Raw genomic sequence first — 16,438 nt, 5'->3', positions numbered from 1 at the left:
ATTTTGTATTTTTTCTAATATTAGCTAACTAAAAAAATATAATCTTTAAAGAATCTTTCTTACTAAATTCTATCCTAGATTGTATATCTGCTACCAGTAATCTATTTTCTATTTTTTCCTAAAATTCTAATATTAACTCATAAAATTTGTATTTCAAGCACAATAAATATATTTTTTATACTAAATATCAAAGTGATTCAATTCAATGGCTCACAACCTCATAAGAAATTTTCTTCTTTGATCTAATAGGACTTCAGTAGGTACTTTAAAACAAGCAAATATTTGTTAAGAAAAAGCCATTGCTACTAATTTTGAAGAATTTTGCCGTAAAGCCACAAATTCAATCAACTTACTAAAATTCTCTTCCATCACCAACATGTATTTAGATCCATATGAGGTAACAATAAGTTGTCCAATAAAGTCCAAAGACCAACAATAATGTAAAGCCATGATAGGTAACGCTGTCGTATTATGTGCTATCTTGCTTGAGAATGCACCGGGCATCTCGTTGTGGAAGAAAAAATAACGTTTTGCATGTATCCAAGTAGGCTAGTAGATTTCAACCATCTAAATACAAACTATTTCGAATTTCAATGTAAAAACTTAATCCCAATACAAAATGCTTAGAAACACTATTTTTAATAACTTCAAGATATTATAAGCACAAGTCTTTTGTTATTTGTTAGTTTTATCTATTTTACTTTATTTTATTTTATTTTATTTTTATTTTTTTAAATCCTAATCCTAGACAACAAGCTTTGATAAGCTATAATTCTCAATCTGATCGTCCGATTGTTATAAAATTCTATTACTAGTGTCTTTGCAAGCCTTCTAAATGCTCAAGAAGTTTCAATCTAATCTAACTTACAGATTGCAACAAAACACCATAAATCCACACTAATATGTTTTGACTGCCGGCTAGAAGTCCTAAACTTACTACGCCAAAAGACACCTTATTCCATTCGATAGATCTCCAGATATTGCAAAAATCCTAAACAATCCCAATCTGCTAACTTTCGATACCTCTTTACGCTAATGGTCAAATAATCTCTATCTTTTCCGTCAGATTAACACAAACTTTTGCATGCACTGAACATACTCAATCCTCTAGACACCTCTAAATTTCAACTGTAGAAGTTTCTCCAATTTTACAAAATAGTCAAGAGTATTAGCTTTAATTTTATTGAAAAAAAAAAAAAAAAAAAAAAATCCAAATCACCAATATAAACATTGATTTTTAGCAATGATTGCAAAAATTCTCCTAAACCCTATGGAAATTCAATTCTACAGCTTTTGGAGGAGCTTGAAGCTAGCTCTCCAACCCCAAAATTTCGATCTCCGAATGCCCCTTTCCTTATCCTCTCTTCCCTTTTAACTCCGTGTAGTCCCATTTTCTTCCGCCCTGGACTCCGAATTGGAACAGCCAATGGCGCTTCTCCAGAATTCCTGTCTCTAAGAGGATCTTTCCACGAAAAGGATGTTTCTCCCAAACAGCATAGAAAATAGAATATCTTGAAATGGAACTGAAGCCTCTATATTTGGGACGTCATTGGATTGCCCAACCAAGTCTGGTCTCATACTGGGTAAGAAGCCCATACTAGGACCTGGATTGGATGTCTCCATAATTGGGTCAAATTGGCCCTTCACATCAGACTCACTCGAATATTGAATTGGTCCTTTTTCTTTTTGTCAACTCTTGGTAAGAATGGCTCAGATTCATTCTATCCGATTTATCAAAAAATCTTGAGGACCTTGATTTATCTCCTTAATTTTTCTTTAGCTTTGGATCTACTAATTCCGTTTATTGAAATTGGATGGAGCATTACATTACTGATAAGTATGCCTCGACTGCTTGTAATTCCTACACACTGGTGCATAATCATCACTGGCTTTGGGATTGGAACATTCATTGGCATAAATATCAACCTGTCTGTATTGAAAATGATGAAGTGGTCTTCTTACACTTCCATCATGCATATTGGGTATCTCCGACGATATATACCTACTAGGCTTGTTCCATATAGGGTTGGAAAATGATCCTAGTTGTCTCATTAGTACGAAGGGTACTTGGTTCGATGACGTCGGTGGGGTGACATTAACTGACCCTGAATATTGGTACTAGAATTGGCCACTGTTTTTAACATCCAAGATGACTAAATATTAATAATATCTTTTTTATTTATATTTTCACCATATAGTCATGTTACAACATGAAAAAAGTGCCTAAGAAAAATGGATCGTCACATTTAATTGAAGATATGTACCCAATGAATGCAGTAACTTTAAGAAATATAAGTATAAGACCTTTCGTAGATGACTTTGCAGAAGCATTTGTGGGAAGGGTAATTTATTCAATGGATGATTTATATTTGGGTTATGATCAATTTCAACTTGCGCATGGGAATATAGATCTAACAACAATGAGAATGCCACTTGGATTACTTAAAATGTATACTCTCCCTTAGGGTGCTACTAACTCAGTTACATATATGATAAATGGGATGAACAAGGTATTAAGAGACTTCATTCTTAAAAAAAATATGCCTTTTTTAGATGATGTTTCTATCAAAGGATGTAAAGAAGGATAAAAAGATGAAACTTTAGATGAGAGGGGGCATCGCAAATATGTTGTTGATCATATACAAGATTGTGAAAAGATTTTAACTCGACTTGAAGAGGTTCATCTTACACTTTTAGGACGAAAATTTATATTTGAAGTATAGGAAGTTCTTATTGTTGGACATTTGTATGGGTTTTATGGGAGAGAGCCAGATCCAAGCAAAGTTGATGCAATTAGAAGAATGAAAGATTCATGTGACTCTTTAATAGAAGTATGCAGGTTTTTAGGCGCTTGTATATTTTATCATATATGGATTCCTCATTATGCTCATGTAGTGGATCCATTGTATGAATTATTACGTAAGGGTTATCGATTTATATGGAAAAGAAAGCATACTAAAGCAGTGCAGAAGCTAAAGGTATTATTGGTGACACCTCAAATTTTAAGAAAAATTGATTATGACTATAATAAACAAGTAATTCTTATTGTGGATACCAGTCCTATTGCTATTGGATGGACTGTGGGTCAAGATGATTATAGTGGAAATAGATTTGTAGTTTGATTTGGAACTAAAGTTTTAAATACTCGTCAACATACATATTTACAAATCAAAAGAGAACTTTGGAGAGTTGTTTTGGCTATGAAAGCTGAAAAAGATTATTTGATTGGTGCAGCAATAGTAATTGAAATGGATTTCTTCCCATTACTTGGAATGATTACTAATTTTTCAATGCCGAATATTATAATGTTAAGATGGATTGCTTATATTAAGTCATTAAATCCAGAATTTAAGCATGTTACTAGAAAAGATAATTTAATAGCAGACATGCTATCTAGAGCAAGATATGAAAGAGAAGACGAAATGGTTGAAGACATTAATGATGTTGGATCAGAATTCTATTCAGTATCAAATTTTAACAAAGAAGACAAGCTATTTCTTGAAGAATTTTATGAAGGAGACTTATTAGATATTAGTCATTACTTGAATACCTTGACTAAACAAAAAAATTGGTCTACATAAAAATTTAAATAAATAAAAAAAAAAGCATATGGATTTTTGCTTCAAGTAGGATTCTTATGGAAGAGACCAAAGAAAGGAATTGGAATGCCACAAAGAGTGATAGGCAATAAAGAAGAGAAACAAAAATTATTAAAGGGGTTTCATGATAGTTTATGGGTAGGACATAGAGGAATATGGACTACTTTTGCTAAACTTAAGGAACGATATTGGTGGAGAAATATGTATTGATATGTGCTCTTATTTGTAGAATCATGTGAAATTTGTCAAGCATATTCTAATATATGATATCGAGATAGTCTTCATCTTACATATCATCTAGATATTCATTTTAAATGGATTGTTGATTTGATTATTATGCCAATCAGATTATGGCAAATGAGATATTTGGTCTTAGCTCATGAAGATTTATCAAATCAAGTAGAAGGAAGAGCATTGAGAACAAAATCTACGGAAGGAATTTATAGATTCTTGCTTGAAGATGTTATTTGCCACTACGGGTGAGTAGGAAAAATCACTGCAGATTATGGAGAATTAAATGTACAAGAAGCTCGCGAATTCTTTGAAAGATGTGGAATTAAACTATCACTGATTATTGCTTATAATCTTGAAAGAAATACAAAAAGTGAATGTAGTCACCCACCGATTGTGAAAGCATTAGTTAAAGCTTGTGATGGGAAAGTTAGAGAATGGCCATGACTTTTGTCATTTGCATTATGAGCTAATTCAACAACTCATAGCTCAGTAACGGGATATATGTCTATTGAGCTTATGATAGGCCAAAAACCAATTATGCCAATTGAAAAAAAAAGTACCTACTTAGAGTGTGCTACCATGGGAAGATGGATTGACAAGAGAAGAACTTCTAACTATTAGAATTCAACAATTAGAACAAAGAACAAAAGTTGTGCAAATAGCATTAGAAAGGTTAAAAAGAGCGAGGTTATAAAATAAGACACGATTTGATAAGCTACATCGATTGAGGCCTAAAGCAATTGAAGAAGGTGATTGGGTTTTGGTCTATGATAGTAGCTTGAACAATCAACATAGTGCTTTAAGGAAGTTTTCTAAATGATGGTTTGGACCGTATGTGGTAACAACTATTCATGATAATATAACTTACTCATTGTGGGAGTTAGATGGAATAAGGTTAAAAATACCAATTCCAGGGAAACAAGTAAAAGTATTTAAACAAAGATACACAAAAATAAATATAGGAGATCTAGGTGAAGATATAGATATTTCTCAACAGGAAGATGAATTTGACATGGATAGCAAAAATGATGAAGAAGATTTAGATGAAGACTTAGAGAACGTATTATGAATCAAACAACTACTGGATTACTTGGTGCATATTAGAGGATGCACAGGTTCAGAGGAGGTGGATGTTGTGTTATAAGATGACTATATGGTGAAAATATAAATAAAAAAGATATTATTAATATTTAATCATCTTAGATGTTAAAAACAGTGGCCAATTCCAGTTCCAATATTCAAGGTTAGTTAATGTTACCCCATTGACGTCATCGAATCAAGTACCCTCCATACCAACGGGACAACCAAGATCATTTTCAAACCCTACATAGAATAAGCCTAGTAGATATATACCGTTGGAGACACTCAATATGCATGATGGAGGTGCAAGAAGCCCACTTCGTTGTTTCCGTTACAGACAAGTTGGTTATTATGCCAATGCATGTTCTAATCCCAAAGCCAATGATGATTACAAACTAGTGTGTAGGAATTGAAAGCAGTCGAGGCATACTTAATAGCAATGTAATGCTTTATTCAATTTCAATAAACGGGATCCAAAGCGAAGAAAAAATTGAGGAAATAAATCAAGGTCCTCAAGATTCTTTGATAAATCGAGTATAATGAGTCCGAGCCATTTTTAATAGGAATCGACAAAAGAAAAAAAGACCAATTCAATATTCAAGTGAGTCTGATGTGAAGGGCCAATTTGACCCAATTGCAGGGACATCCAATCCAAGTCCTAGTATGGGCCTCTTACGTAGTATGAGACCTGACTTGGTTGCACAATCCAATGACGTGCCAAATATGGAGGCTTCAGTTCTATTTCAAGCTGTTTTGTTTTCTATGCCGTTTTGGGAGAAACGTTCTTTCCGTGGAAAAATCTTCTTAGAGATAGGAATTCCGGGAAAACACTGTCGATTGTTCCAATTTAGAGTCCAGGGCGGGAAAAAATGGGACCACACGAGGTTAAAAGAGAAGAGAGGATAAGGAAAGGGGCATTCAGAGGTCGAGATTTTGAGGTCGGAGAGCTAGCTTCAAGGTCCTCCGAAAGGTGTAGAATTGGATTTTCATAGGATTTGGGAGAACTTTTGCAATCGTTGCTGAAAGTCAGTGTTTGTGTTGGTGATTTGGATTTTTTTTTTTTTTTTTTTTTTTTTTTTTTTTTTTTTCTTCAATAAAATTAAAGCTGATACTCTTGATTATTTTGTGAAATTGGAGAAACTTCTATAGTTGAAATTTAGAATTATCTAGAGAATTGAGTATGTCGAGTGCATGTAAAAGTTTGTGTTAATCTGACGGAACATATAGAGGTTATTAGACCGTTACCGTAAAGAGGTATCGAAAGTTAGCAGATTGGGATTGTTTAGGATTTTTATAATATCTGAAGATCTATCGACTGGAATAAGGTGACTTTTGGAGTAGTAAGTCTAGGACTTCTAGGCGGTGGTCAAAACACATCAGTGTAGGTTTATGGTATTTTCTTGCAATCTGTAAGTTAGATTGGATTGAAACTTCTTGAGCATTTAAAAGGCTTGCAAAGACACTAGTGATAGAAGTTTATAACAATCAGAGGATCAAATTGAGAATTACAACTTGCCAAAGCTCGCTGTCTAGGGTTAGAATTTAAGAAATAAAAATAAAATAAAATAAAATAAAATAAGATAGACAAAACTAACAAATAACAAAAAGCTTGTGCTTATAATATCTTAAAGTTATTAAAAATAGTATTTCTAAGTATTTTGTATTGGAATTAAGCTTTTACATTGAAATCCAAAATAATTTGTATTTAGATGGTTGAAACCCACTAACCTACCTGAATACTTGTAAAACATTGTTTTATGTTTCATAGCCAGACGCTTGGTGTGTTTTCAATAAAGATAGTATGTAATATAATACCATAAACCAATGACTAGAATATTGAGCAAAAGAAGGTTCTAAAACTTTTATTTACATCTTTTCTTTCAATAATTCAATCAATTTTGGTAAATGTGCCTTCGGTTCTCAAGGACAAGAACTTGATGAAAAAACAATTCAGACAAGTGAGCCTTCACTCAAAGAAAGGTAAAAAAATATAAATAAACAAGTATGTATATTGAAAGAGAAACTAGAATGGCTATTGCCAAAAGATAAGAAAACTAGAGACCCTTGAAACTAGACTAGAAGCAATAAAGGAGTTGACAAGAGTGAAGAAGCCTTCACTATTGTCTCTATACATACTATCTAACTAGGGGCTACGTGGCAATGTTCTATAGGACCTCCAATATGTGTTGACTTTGTAGAACACATGCCTTGACTTACAAGGCAAATTTTTCTACGTGTGGGCTACATAGTTAGCATAATCTTCAAGCTAACAACATGTGTGGCACATGACCAACTTGTTGACCACGTTTCTAATCCAAAAAGTCAATTAAAGACATCTATGAAGTCAAAGCAGCGTCTATGAAGCTTCTAGAAAGCTTTCATATTAAATACTATAGAATTAACTTACTTTTATCTACTTTTACTTACTTCTACCTATTTGTATATGTAATTACTAGCTTATATGATTATGTCTGTGACATTGGCACAAGAATCGGCCTTAAGTTCCAAGGTACATGAGGTACTATAAAGATAACCATAGGAGCAACAATATTAGGATCTACACATCCTATTTCATGAGAGCCAAAGGCATATGATTTACCTTGTTTGGCAAGTATTTTTTTAAAATATTCAATTTCTGTTAGAAATAAAGAACCATCACATTCAATCTTCAATTCTTCAAAAGTTTCTTTTGTAAACTTATGTCCAATCTTCTTTGGATCTCTTAAATTCTCTTCTTTTGATGCTTCTTCTATTTGTTCCTTAGAATCTTTTCGTAAAGGTCTGATAACAGGTTTTACCTTTTTATCTATTGTTTTATATTTTGTCTCTACAATAACTTCTCGTGCTTGAAAAGATTCGAGTATAGAATAAACCTCCCTTGATTGAATTTCCACAATCTTATCATTATCTCCTAATTCAATAGATGTAATTAATTCTAAAGAATCCTCGAATCCATTTTTTTCATAAACACCTAAAATCTTCTCATCATCTTCTAATGTCTCTAACTTACGTAATTCCCTTCCAATACTATATAATCTTTTTCTTTCTTTTCTTTTAAAATCATCAATTTTCTTATACATAATATTTTCATTCTCAAAAATACCAATAAAACTTGCATCAAAGGCACCTTCATCTCATGAGGGTACCTCCTCTTTTGTACCTCTATAATCCCGCTTTATAGTAGTACTTCTCCAAAATCCTTAGATCCTTCAACAATCCTTGGCAATGGTTTCTCCTTCAACCTATCTTGATTCCATTCATGATTAGGAGGTACAATCAAAGATTGTATAGCTTTTCTTCCATCTTCACTACGTACCCTTGCATAAGCAAAACCATCATCAAGTACTTTTGTTTTTATTCGTGTTGCTGTAGTAAAAGGTTGTTCTAAAATCAATGGATAAGATGTATCTTGAACAAAGAAATTTAATTTTGTCGCAACATCTCCAATCCGAATTTTGACATCTGGACAAACTCCATATAATTTGCCTCATGTATTATTAGTTGCTCGTATTGTCTATCTATGTTCCATATCAATTGGCCATTTCTACTTCTTATAAAGATCTTTAGACATAAGATTTATTTGAGAACCATGGTCAACTAAAGCAACAATTGGTTCTTCTATATCTCCTACTTTTATCAATACTTCAGTAGTTGTCCTTGTCCAATATTTCCAAGTATAATGGCTTGAAGCTTCCATTTCCTTATCACTATAATCTTCAAAACGTATTCATTGATTATATCCATTCTTTTCATTTGTTGATTGCTTATAACTATTATCAACCTTTTCTTCATCTTTATATAATCATGCATCAATAGCATGACTCATTCCAACTTTGTCCATTAATTACCTCTTTCGCTTGATTCTGTCAATGATAACATCATGAAATTCCTTCTTTGCAATTTCTAAAATCTCTTTCAATGTGAATTCCATCTTAACATTTAATATACATTCTTCGAACACCCCTTTTAAATTTGTGGCTGTTTCAATATTAAAAAGTAGTTTATAAGCAATTGATTTATTATTTTTTTTTTTCCTTTGTTTTTTCTTCCAATGATACTGAAGTATCTTTTATAGGCAATTCTTGTGAAGCCGCCCCACGAGCCTTGTCTCCTCGAGTTTGCCTCTTAGAAGAATTTCCTTCTCTTATATCATCAAAATTTCTTCGTATCTTTTCTTCCATCAAAGCTTCATGATGACTCTTAGCAATATATGCATGAACTGAAAGAGACTCAACAGGATCTTCGCAACCTGTTGCACCTCGTATTGTAGCTGCAGTACTCAATAATGCTTTCCGAGGTATTTTTCTTTTTTATATTGTGGAAATGATAGAAGGCCAAAATTCACTAGCTTCTATATTTCCACCAAAGTCATCATCTACTCTAGCACCATAACTTGCACTCTCTCGTGATGCTACTCCATGTTCTATTAAACAATCTTGAATCAATGCTCTCATACCTACCTTGCCAAAATTGATTTGAAGGAGATCCTCTGTATCCTTTAATGCAATCTTTCCATCTTTCTAATAAATAATTCCTTGCTGTACTATATTATTAAATTCATTGCAATCCTTCCTAATATGTGAAGCGTCATCACACCAAATACATATTTGTATATATCTTTGTTTTGAAACATTCTTCAATTTATATGTAGAAGAATTTTCTTCGAGTCTTATTAATTTGATTTGAAGATCTCGCATTCCACGTATAATTTCTTCAATTTTCATGTCTCTTTTCTTTGATAAAGATGTTGAAGATTGAACAGTAGGCATTATTGATTGTGTTGTATGTACTGGAATTTTAGGTTCTTGTACTGCTTTTGGAATTTTATTCCTAACCTTCCTTTTTTCTCTTTTTATAAGCAAACCCATTGCATTTTCAATATTTTTCTACTTTGTTGTCAATCCTTCATCTTCTTCTTTGCCTTCAAGAAGCAACTCCAATTTTCCTTATAATTCTCCATCAGCAGCTTGAAGAAATAATTCAACTTTGTTCGGCTCTAATGTCAATTTTTCTACCTTCAATAATTGAGAATACTACCTCTCAAATTTCTTTAGTAGCTCTGTTGCTTGCAAATTCTTATTAGGCCGCTCAATCCATTCTAGAAATAGTTTCTTAGTAACACGATCAATGTCCTCCAAGAAATATTTGTCTTTTAATGCATGTGAAAAAATCTTTCATGAATTTCTATAATGCTCCATAATTGAGTAATATATTCTCTTATCTCCGGTATCATTGCTAGTTAAAATAATTCAACCATCTTCTTTTCAAAAATCCGATTTAATTCCATTTCTCAAACATAACATCTTAAATACTTTTAAATATCTCTTCCATCAAATTGGTCAATTTTATTGACCACTGCTTGCAAAGCTTTGGTTGCTAAAGCTTCTTTACGATCATTACTTTCATGTTGCTGCATAGATAATGATAAGGCTTGAAACATATTAGCAATGGATAGATCCATGTACATACCCTGTCCTTTAGAAAAAACTCCACCAGAAGCTCCACTTGAAGCTCCTTCCAAAGATCCTTCAAAATTTTTATTCTCATTCTCTATAAAATAAAATAAAAATAAATAAAATTTAATACCTTCCACCTCAAGCTTTCACGTCAAGTTCACTACTTATGTCATATTAAGTGCTATCTTACTTGAGAACACACCAAGCGTTTGGCTATAGAAGATAAAACACTATTTTCCAAGTATCCATGTAGGCTAGTGAGTTTCAACCATCTAAATACAAACTATTTCGGATTTCAATATAAAAGCTTAATCCCAATACAAAATACTTAGAAATACTATTTTTAATAACTTCAAGATATTATATGCACAAGTATTTTTTTATTTGTTAGTTTTATCTATTTTATTTTATTTTATTTTATTTTTATTTTTATTTTTTTAAATCCTAACCCTAAACAGCAAGCTTCCACAAGCTGTAATTCTCAATCTGATTGTCTGATTGTTGTAAACTTCTATCACTAGTGTCTTTACAAGCCTTCTAAATGCTCAAGAAGTTTCAATCCAATCTAACTTACAGATTGTAACAAAACACCGTAAACCCACATTAATATGTTTTGACCGCTGCCTAGAAGTCCTAGACTTACTATGCCAAAATTCACCTTATTTCAGTGGATAGATCTCCAGATATTGCAAAAATCCTAAACAATCCCAATCTGCTAACTTTTGATACCTCTTTACGCTAATGGTCAAATAACTTCTATCTGTTCTGTCAGATTAACACAAACTTTTGCATGCATTTGGCGTACTCAATCCTCTAGACACCTCTAAATTTCAACTGCAAAAATTTCTCCTATTTCACAAAATAGTCAAGAGTATCAGCTTTAACTTTATTAAAAAAAAAAGCCCTTTCCTTATCCTCTCTTTTCTTTTAACTCCATGTGGTCCTATTTTCTCCCACACTAGACTCCAAATTAGAATAGTCGATGGCGCTTCCCCAAAATTCCTATCTCTAAGAGGATCTTACCACGGAAAGGACGTTTCTTCCAAAAAGACATAGAAAATGAAACAGCTTGAAATGAGATTGAAGCCTTCGTATTCGGGACGTCATTGGATTGTCCAACCAAGTCAAGTCTCATATTAGGTAAGAGGCCCATACCAGGACCTGGATTGGATGTCACCGTAATTGGATCAAATTGACCCTTCACATCAGACTCACTCGAATATTGAATTGGTCCTTTCTCCTTTTGTCGACTATTGTTAAGAACTGCTCGGACTCATTCCATTCAATTTATCACAGAATCTTAAAGACCTTGATTTATCTCCTCAATTTTTCTTTCGCTTTGGATTTGCTGATCTCGTTTATTGAAATTAGACGGTGTCGTATTACGTACTTTCTTGCTCAAGAATGCGCCGGGCGTTTGGCTGTAGAAAGTAGTATGGAGATTCGCTAATATTCAAGCAGTCTATCGGTTTTTGACTGTTGGAATATAAACAATTGCAAGAATATATTGTAAATCTATATGGATGTCCTTCGATTGCTCGCCAAAATCTTTTTTGTCCCAGCCGATAGGTCTCTAGATATTATAGAGAACCCCGAACAACCCGATCTGCTAATCTCCGATACCGCTTTATACTCATGACCTTGTATCCACTGACTGTCTTATTAGATTAACCCAATAATTTTCATTCACTCTGCATACTCAATCCTATAGACACCCTTTTAATTCTTCAATCATAGACATAACTTCGATTTCACAAAATAGTCAAGAGTAATCACACCCACTTCATTAAAACCCCGATTCACCAGTACAACACTGACTTCATCAACGATTGCTTCAGTCTTCCCAAAACCCTATAAAAAAAAATCCCAATTCTCTATCTTTTTTTCCCCTCCCGAAGAATGAAGCTAGCTCTCGACTCTTCTCCAAAAACCTTATTCTCCCTCCTTCATTTCTTAACCTATCCTCCCCTTTAACTCTAATTCTCTCCTCTTTCAAACCCTAGCCTGTGAATTTCTTCAATCTTCCATCTTGGATCCAGAATTGGCTCCGCCATCAGAGCTTTCTCCTCCATTTTTTGCCTTTTAAAAGGTTCTTTTTCTAGAAACAATGTTCCCTGAAACGGCATAGAGAACAGGACAACCTGAAACGGAATCGAAACCCCCGTAATCGGGACCACATTGAGTTGTCCGACCAATTCAGGTCTCATATTGGCTAAGAAGCCCATAGTAAGACCTGGATGTTCCCGTAATTGGACCGCATTGGGTTGCTCGACCAAGTCAGGTCTCATATTGGATAAGAGGCCCGTAATAGGACTTGGATTTGATGTCTTGAAATTGGATCCAATTGGCTCTTCGAACCAGGCTCACCCGTCATTGAATTGGTCCTTTCCCTTTCTATTGACTCCTGTTATTGGAATCGAATGCAGCATTTCAGTATGCTCCGGCTGACTGTAACGGGGTGACTGAACCTGGCCTCTCAATATTTGCACTGGAATTGGTCGTTGCTCCCAATATTTGAGGTAACTGAACATTAATAAAAGTCCCATTTCTTTATATTTTCACGGTATACTCGTGTTACAACATGACAACGGAGCATTACATTGCTGTTAAGTATGCCTCGACTGCTTGCAATTCCTACATATTAGTGCGTAATCATCACTGGCTTTGGGATTGGAACATTCATTGACATAATGACCAACCTGTCTGCAACGGAAACGATGAAGTAGTCTTCTTGTACCTCCATCATGCATATTGGGTGTCTCCAACGGTATATATCTACTAGGCTTGTTTCATGTAGGGTTGAAAAATGATCCTGGTTGTCCCGTTGGTACAGAGAGTACTTGATTCGATGACACCTGTGGGGTGATATTAATTGACCTTGAATATTGGCACTGGAATTGGCCATTGTTTCTAACATACAAGATGACTAAATATTAATAATAACTTTTTCATTTATATTTTCACCATATAGTCGTGTTACAATACGACAACACTATTATATTATATAGAATTTGACTTCAGAATGCATTAGGTATTTAGTTGTGGAAGATAAAAAGAAAATTGTAATAAATCCTAATAACTCTAATAAATTCATAAATAAATTATAATTAAATATTAATAAATATAATTAAACATCAATAAAATTTAATTAAAATTTCAAAGAAATTATATAAGAAATACAAAGAATTTCTAAAGATCCTTTAAAGAAATTATAAAGAAATAATGTAGAAATTTTAAAAAATATACTAATATAGAAATCTTAATAAAATATTAAAATAAAAATCTTAATTAAACTTTAATCAAAACTTAATTAAACCTTGGTCAAAACTTAGTCAAACCTTGGTTAAACCTTAGTCAAACCTTAGTCAAACCTTTGTCAAATCTTTGTCAAATCCTTGTCAAATTCTAGTCAAATTCTAAATAAGTCCTAACCAAATCCAAAATAAAATCTAGTCAAATTCTACTCAAGCTTCAATCAAACCAAAATCCTAATCTTAACTCTAAATGAAACTCTAAACCCTAATCAAACCTTAACCAAATCCTAAATTCTAACCAAATCCTAAATAAATCCTAACCAAATTCTAATCAATCTCAAGTTATTTCTAGAAGAAATTCAAACCTCAATAACCAATGAATGAACCATTGATTTTTAGTCAAAATTTTCACACCTTGTAACAATTAAGTTGACAACAAGAAAAAAAAAATTGAAGAAGATCGAACTCACCTATAAGAAGATTGATTCTAAAATCTGCTCAAGTATTGGTCGTCCTCCCACTCAAATCTAAATGATGAAATTCCAGCACCAAAATCTCCATTTTTAAACTATTCAATTATTTTTAAATTTCATATATGTGTAGCATATCAAGTCTACTACCTTCATAAATAAATTTTATTTCAATCCAACTAGTAAGTTGCTAAAGATCGTAGAAACTCTAACTGCCTTTCAAAGTTCAATTTTTGAGATTTCAACCTACTTGAAATTCAATGATTGTCAATTCAACTTTTTGATCAAGGTCAAACTTATAATATATATTGAATACATATATATCCACAAGTAGTTAGAATTTCACTTATAGATCTATTGCCAAACTTATAATATTCTCCAAAAAGTATCATCTATTTTATTTTACAAATCCAAAGTCACCCAAAACAAATTCTAACTTTACAAAGGTATTACAAAGACAACATATATTCAAATCACTCAAATTTAATTCTTAAAGAAATTCTATCAAGTTTTCTCCCAAATTCTACTCTCTAATCTCTAAAAAAATCCCTAATCTATTGTAGGAGCTCAGTTTTATGCTGTGGGATTTGAATTTGATCTAGGTTCATAACCAGTCCTCTCCGGGTATCAATTCTTGGATTTCTAAGATAAATTTTGCTACAAACTACTCTTAACTTCTTTCCAAAGGTGCTTATAATATTTATTTTTCTAATCAATGTTATTTTCTTCTATTTGTGGTTCTATAAAGTGAATAAAAGTCTATTTTTCAAATAAGGCAGCATTAGCACCTTTAATTTTTTTACCTCTTGACTATTATCTATTTTTCCAAGATAATTTGTTATAATATTTTTGAAATAAGATCTTCAAAAATATGATATTTTCTTCACTTTTTCACCTATTAGCCATTTTACATCATGACATCCATCCCACCTAAATCCGTGCATCCTCTGACATGTACTAAATGTTTTTTTATCATTTTTATGTAGAATGTCCTTCATCTTGGTCAAATTCTTGATTTTCAACTTGTTCTTCTTCTTCCATCTTAATATCTCCTAATATATTTTTTTCTTCATTAAAAAAATTATCTTCTTTTCTTTGTTTAAAGAATTTGATTTGCTTGTCTATTATAGGTATCTTCAATTATGTACCAACAAATTTTCATAATAAATATGTTCTATTTTTGTAAACTTGTTTCACAACATAAAGCCCAAACCATCTCTTTGCAAATTTTTTAGCCGTGCTACGTTGATTGTCTAAGCTACTATCATAAACTAACATCTAATTACCATCTTTAATTGTTTTAGATCATAGTCGATATTTTTTATCAAATCTTTCTTTATTCTTTTTCCTTACTTCTTTCAACCTTGTTATTGTTGCTTCAATATCATTAGGTGTTCTTTCTAATTGTATAATCTATAATGTTAAAAGTTCTTCCATATTGAGATCATCCCTTTAAGGCAATACATCCTATCTAGGCATTACTTCTTCTATTAGCATTATTGGTTTTTGCCTATACATTAATTCAAAAGGAATATAACTTGTTACTGAACTATGAATTGTACAATCTATCCATAGTACAAATGGTAATAGTCTATGAAATTTATGTGTTTTGCCATTGCATGCCGTTACTAATGCCTTAACAATAGGTGAATGCCCATGCTCATTCTTTCCATTACCTTCTGGATTATATGATGTTGTTAATGAAAGTTTCATTTTTATTCTACTAAAGAATTTTTGTACTTTTTTTGCATCCAATTCATCCCTATTTGCCTATTTTTTCTTATACCACCATAGTGACAAATAACATCTTGTAATAAAAATTGGCATATATCTTTAATATCTTTTATTCTTAATGTTCATCCTTCAACCATATTTGCTAAATCTTCTCGTACAAGTACCAATTATTTAATTTTTCGAAGTCCCATTAGCATTGCTACCAAATCCACTACCTATTTATAATATAAAGCTAAAGGATATGTTGGGTGTAATCCATCATGATGCCAAATGTTTGAATATACTTGATAAATTTCATAAGATCCTACAAAATTTTCTATATCTTTATGCATATTCTTCTAGCAATATTTTTCTTTCAACTTAATAAATATTATCCAATTACTTTGATGTCCAGTCCATCGACTCTTATGAAATTCTTTAATAATCTTTTATTGAGTCTCAATGCCATTTACAACTAGTTGTGGTATTCTACCCCTTTTCTTTGGATGCTTCCATAAAAATCCATTTTGAAGAAAATATCCATATTCTTTCCTTCAAATCATGTTAAATTCTTTGTCCATCTTATCTTCTTGTCACATTAATATACCTAAGTATTTTCCTATATACAACCA

This window comes from Physcomitrium patens, chromosome 1 (assembly GCF_059467195.1).
Source record: "Physcomitrium patens ecotype Gransden chromosome 1, ASM5946719v1, whole genome shotgun sequence".
NCBI lineage: Eukaryota > Viridiplantae > Streptophyta > Bryopsida > Funariales > Funariaceae > Physcomitrium > Physcomitrium patens.
The sequence above is the reverse complement of the archived record's forward strand: the minus strand, read 5'-3'. Positions refer to the sequence as shown.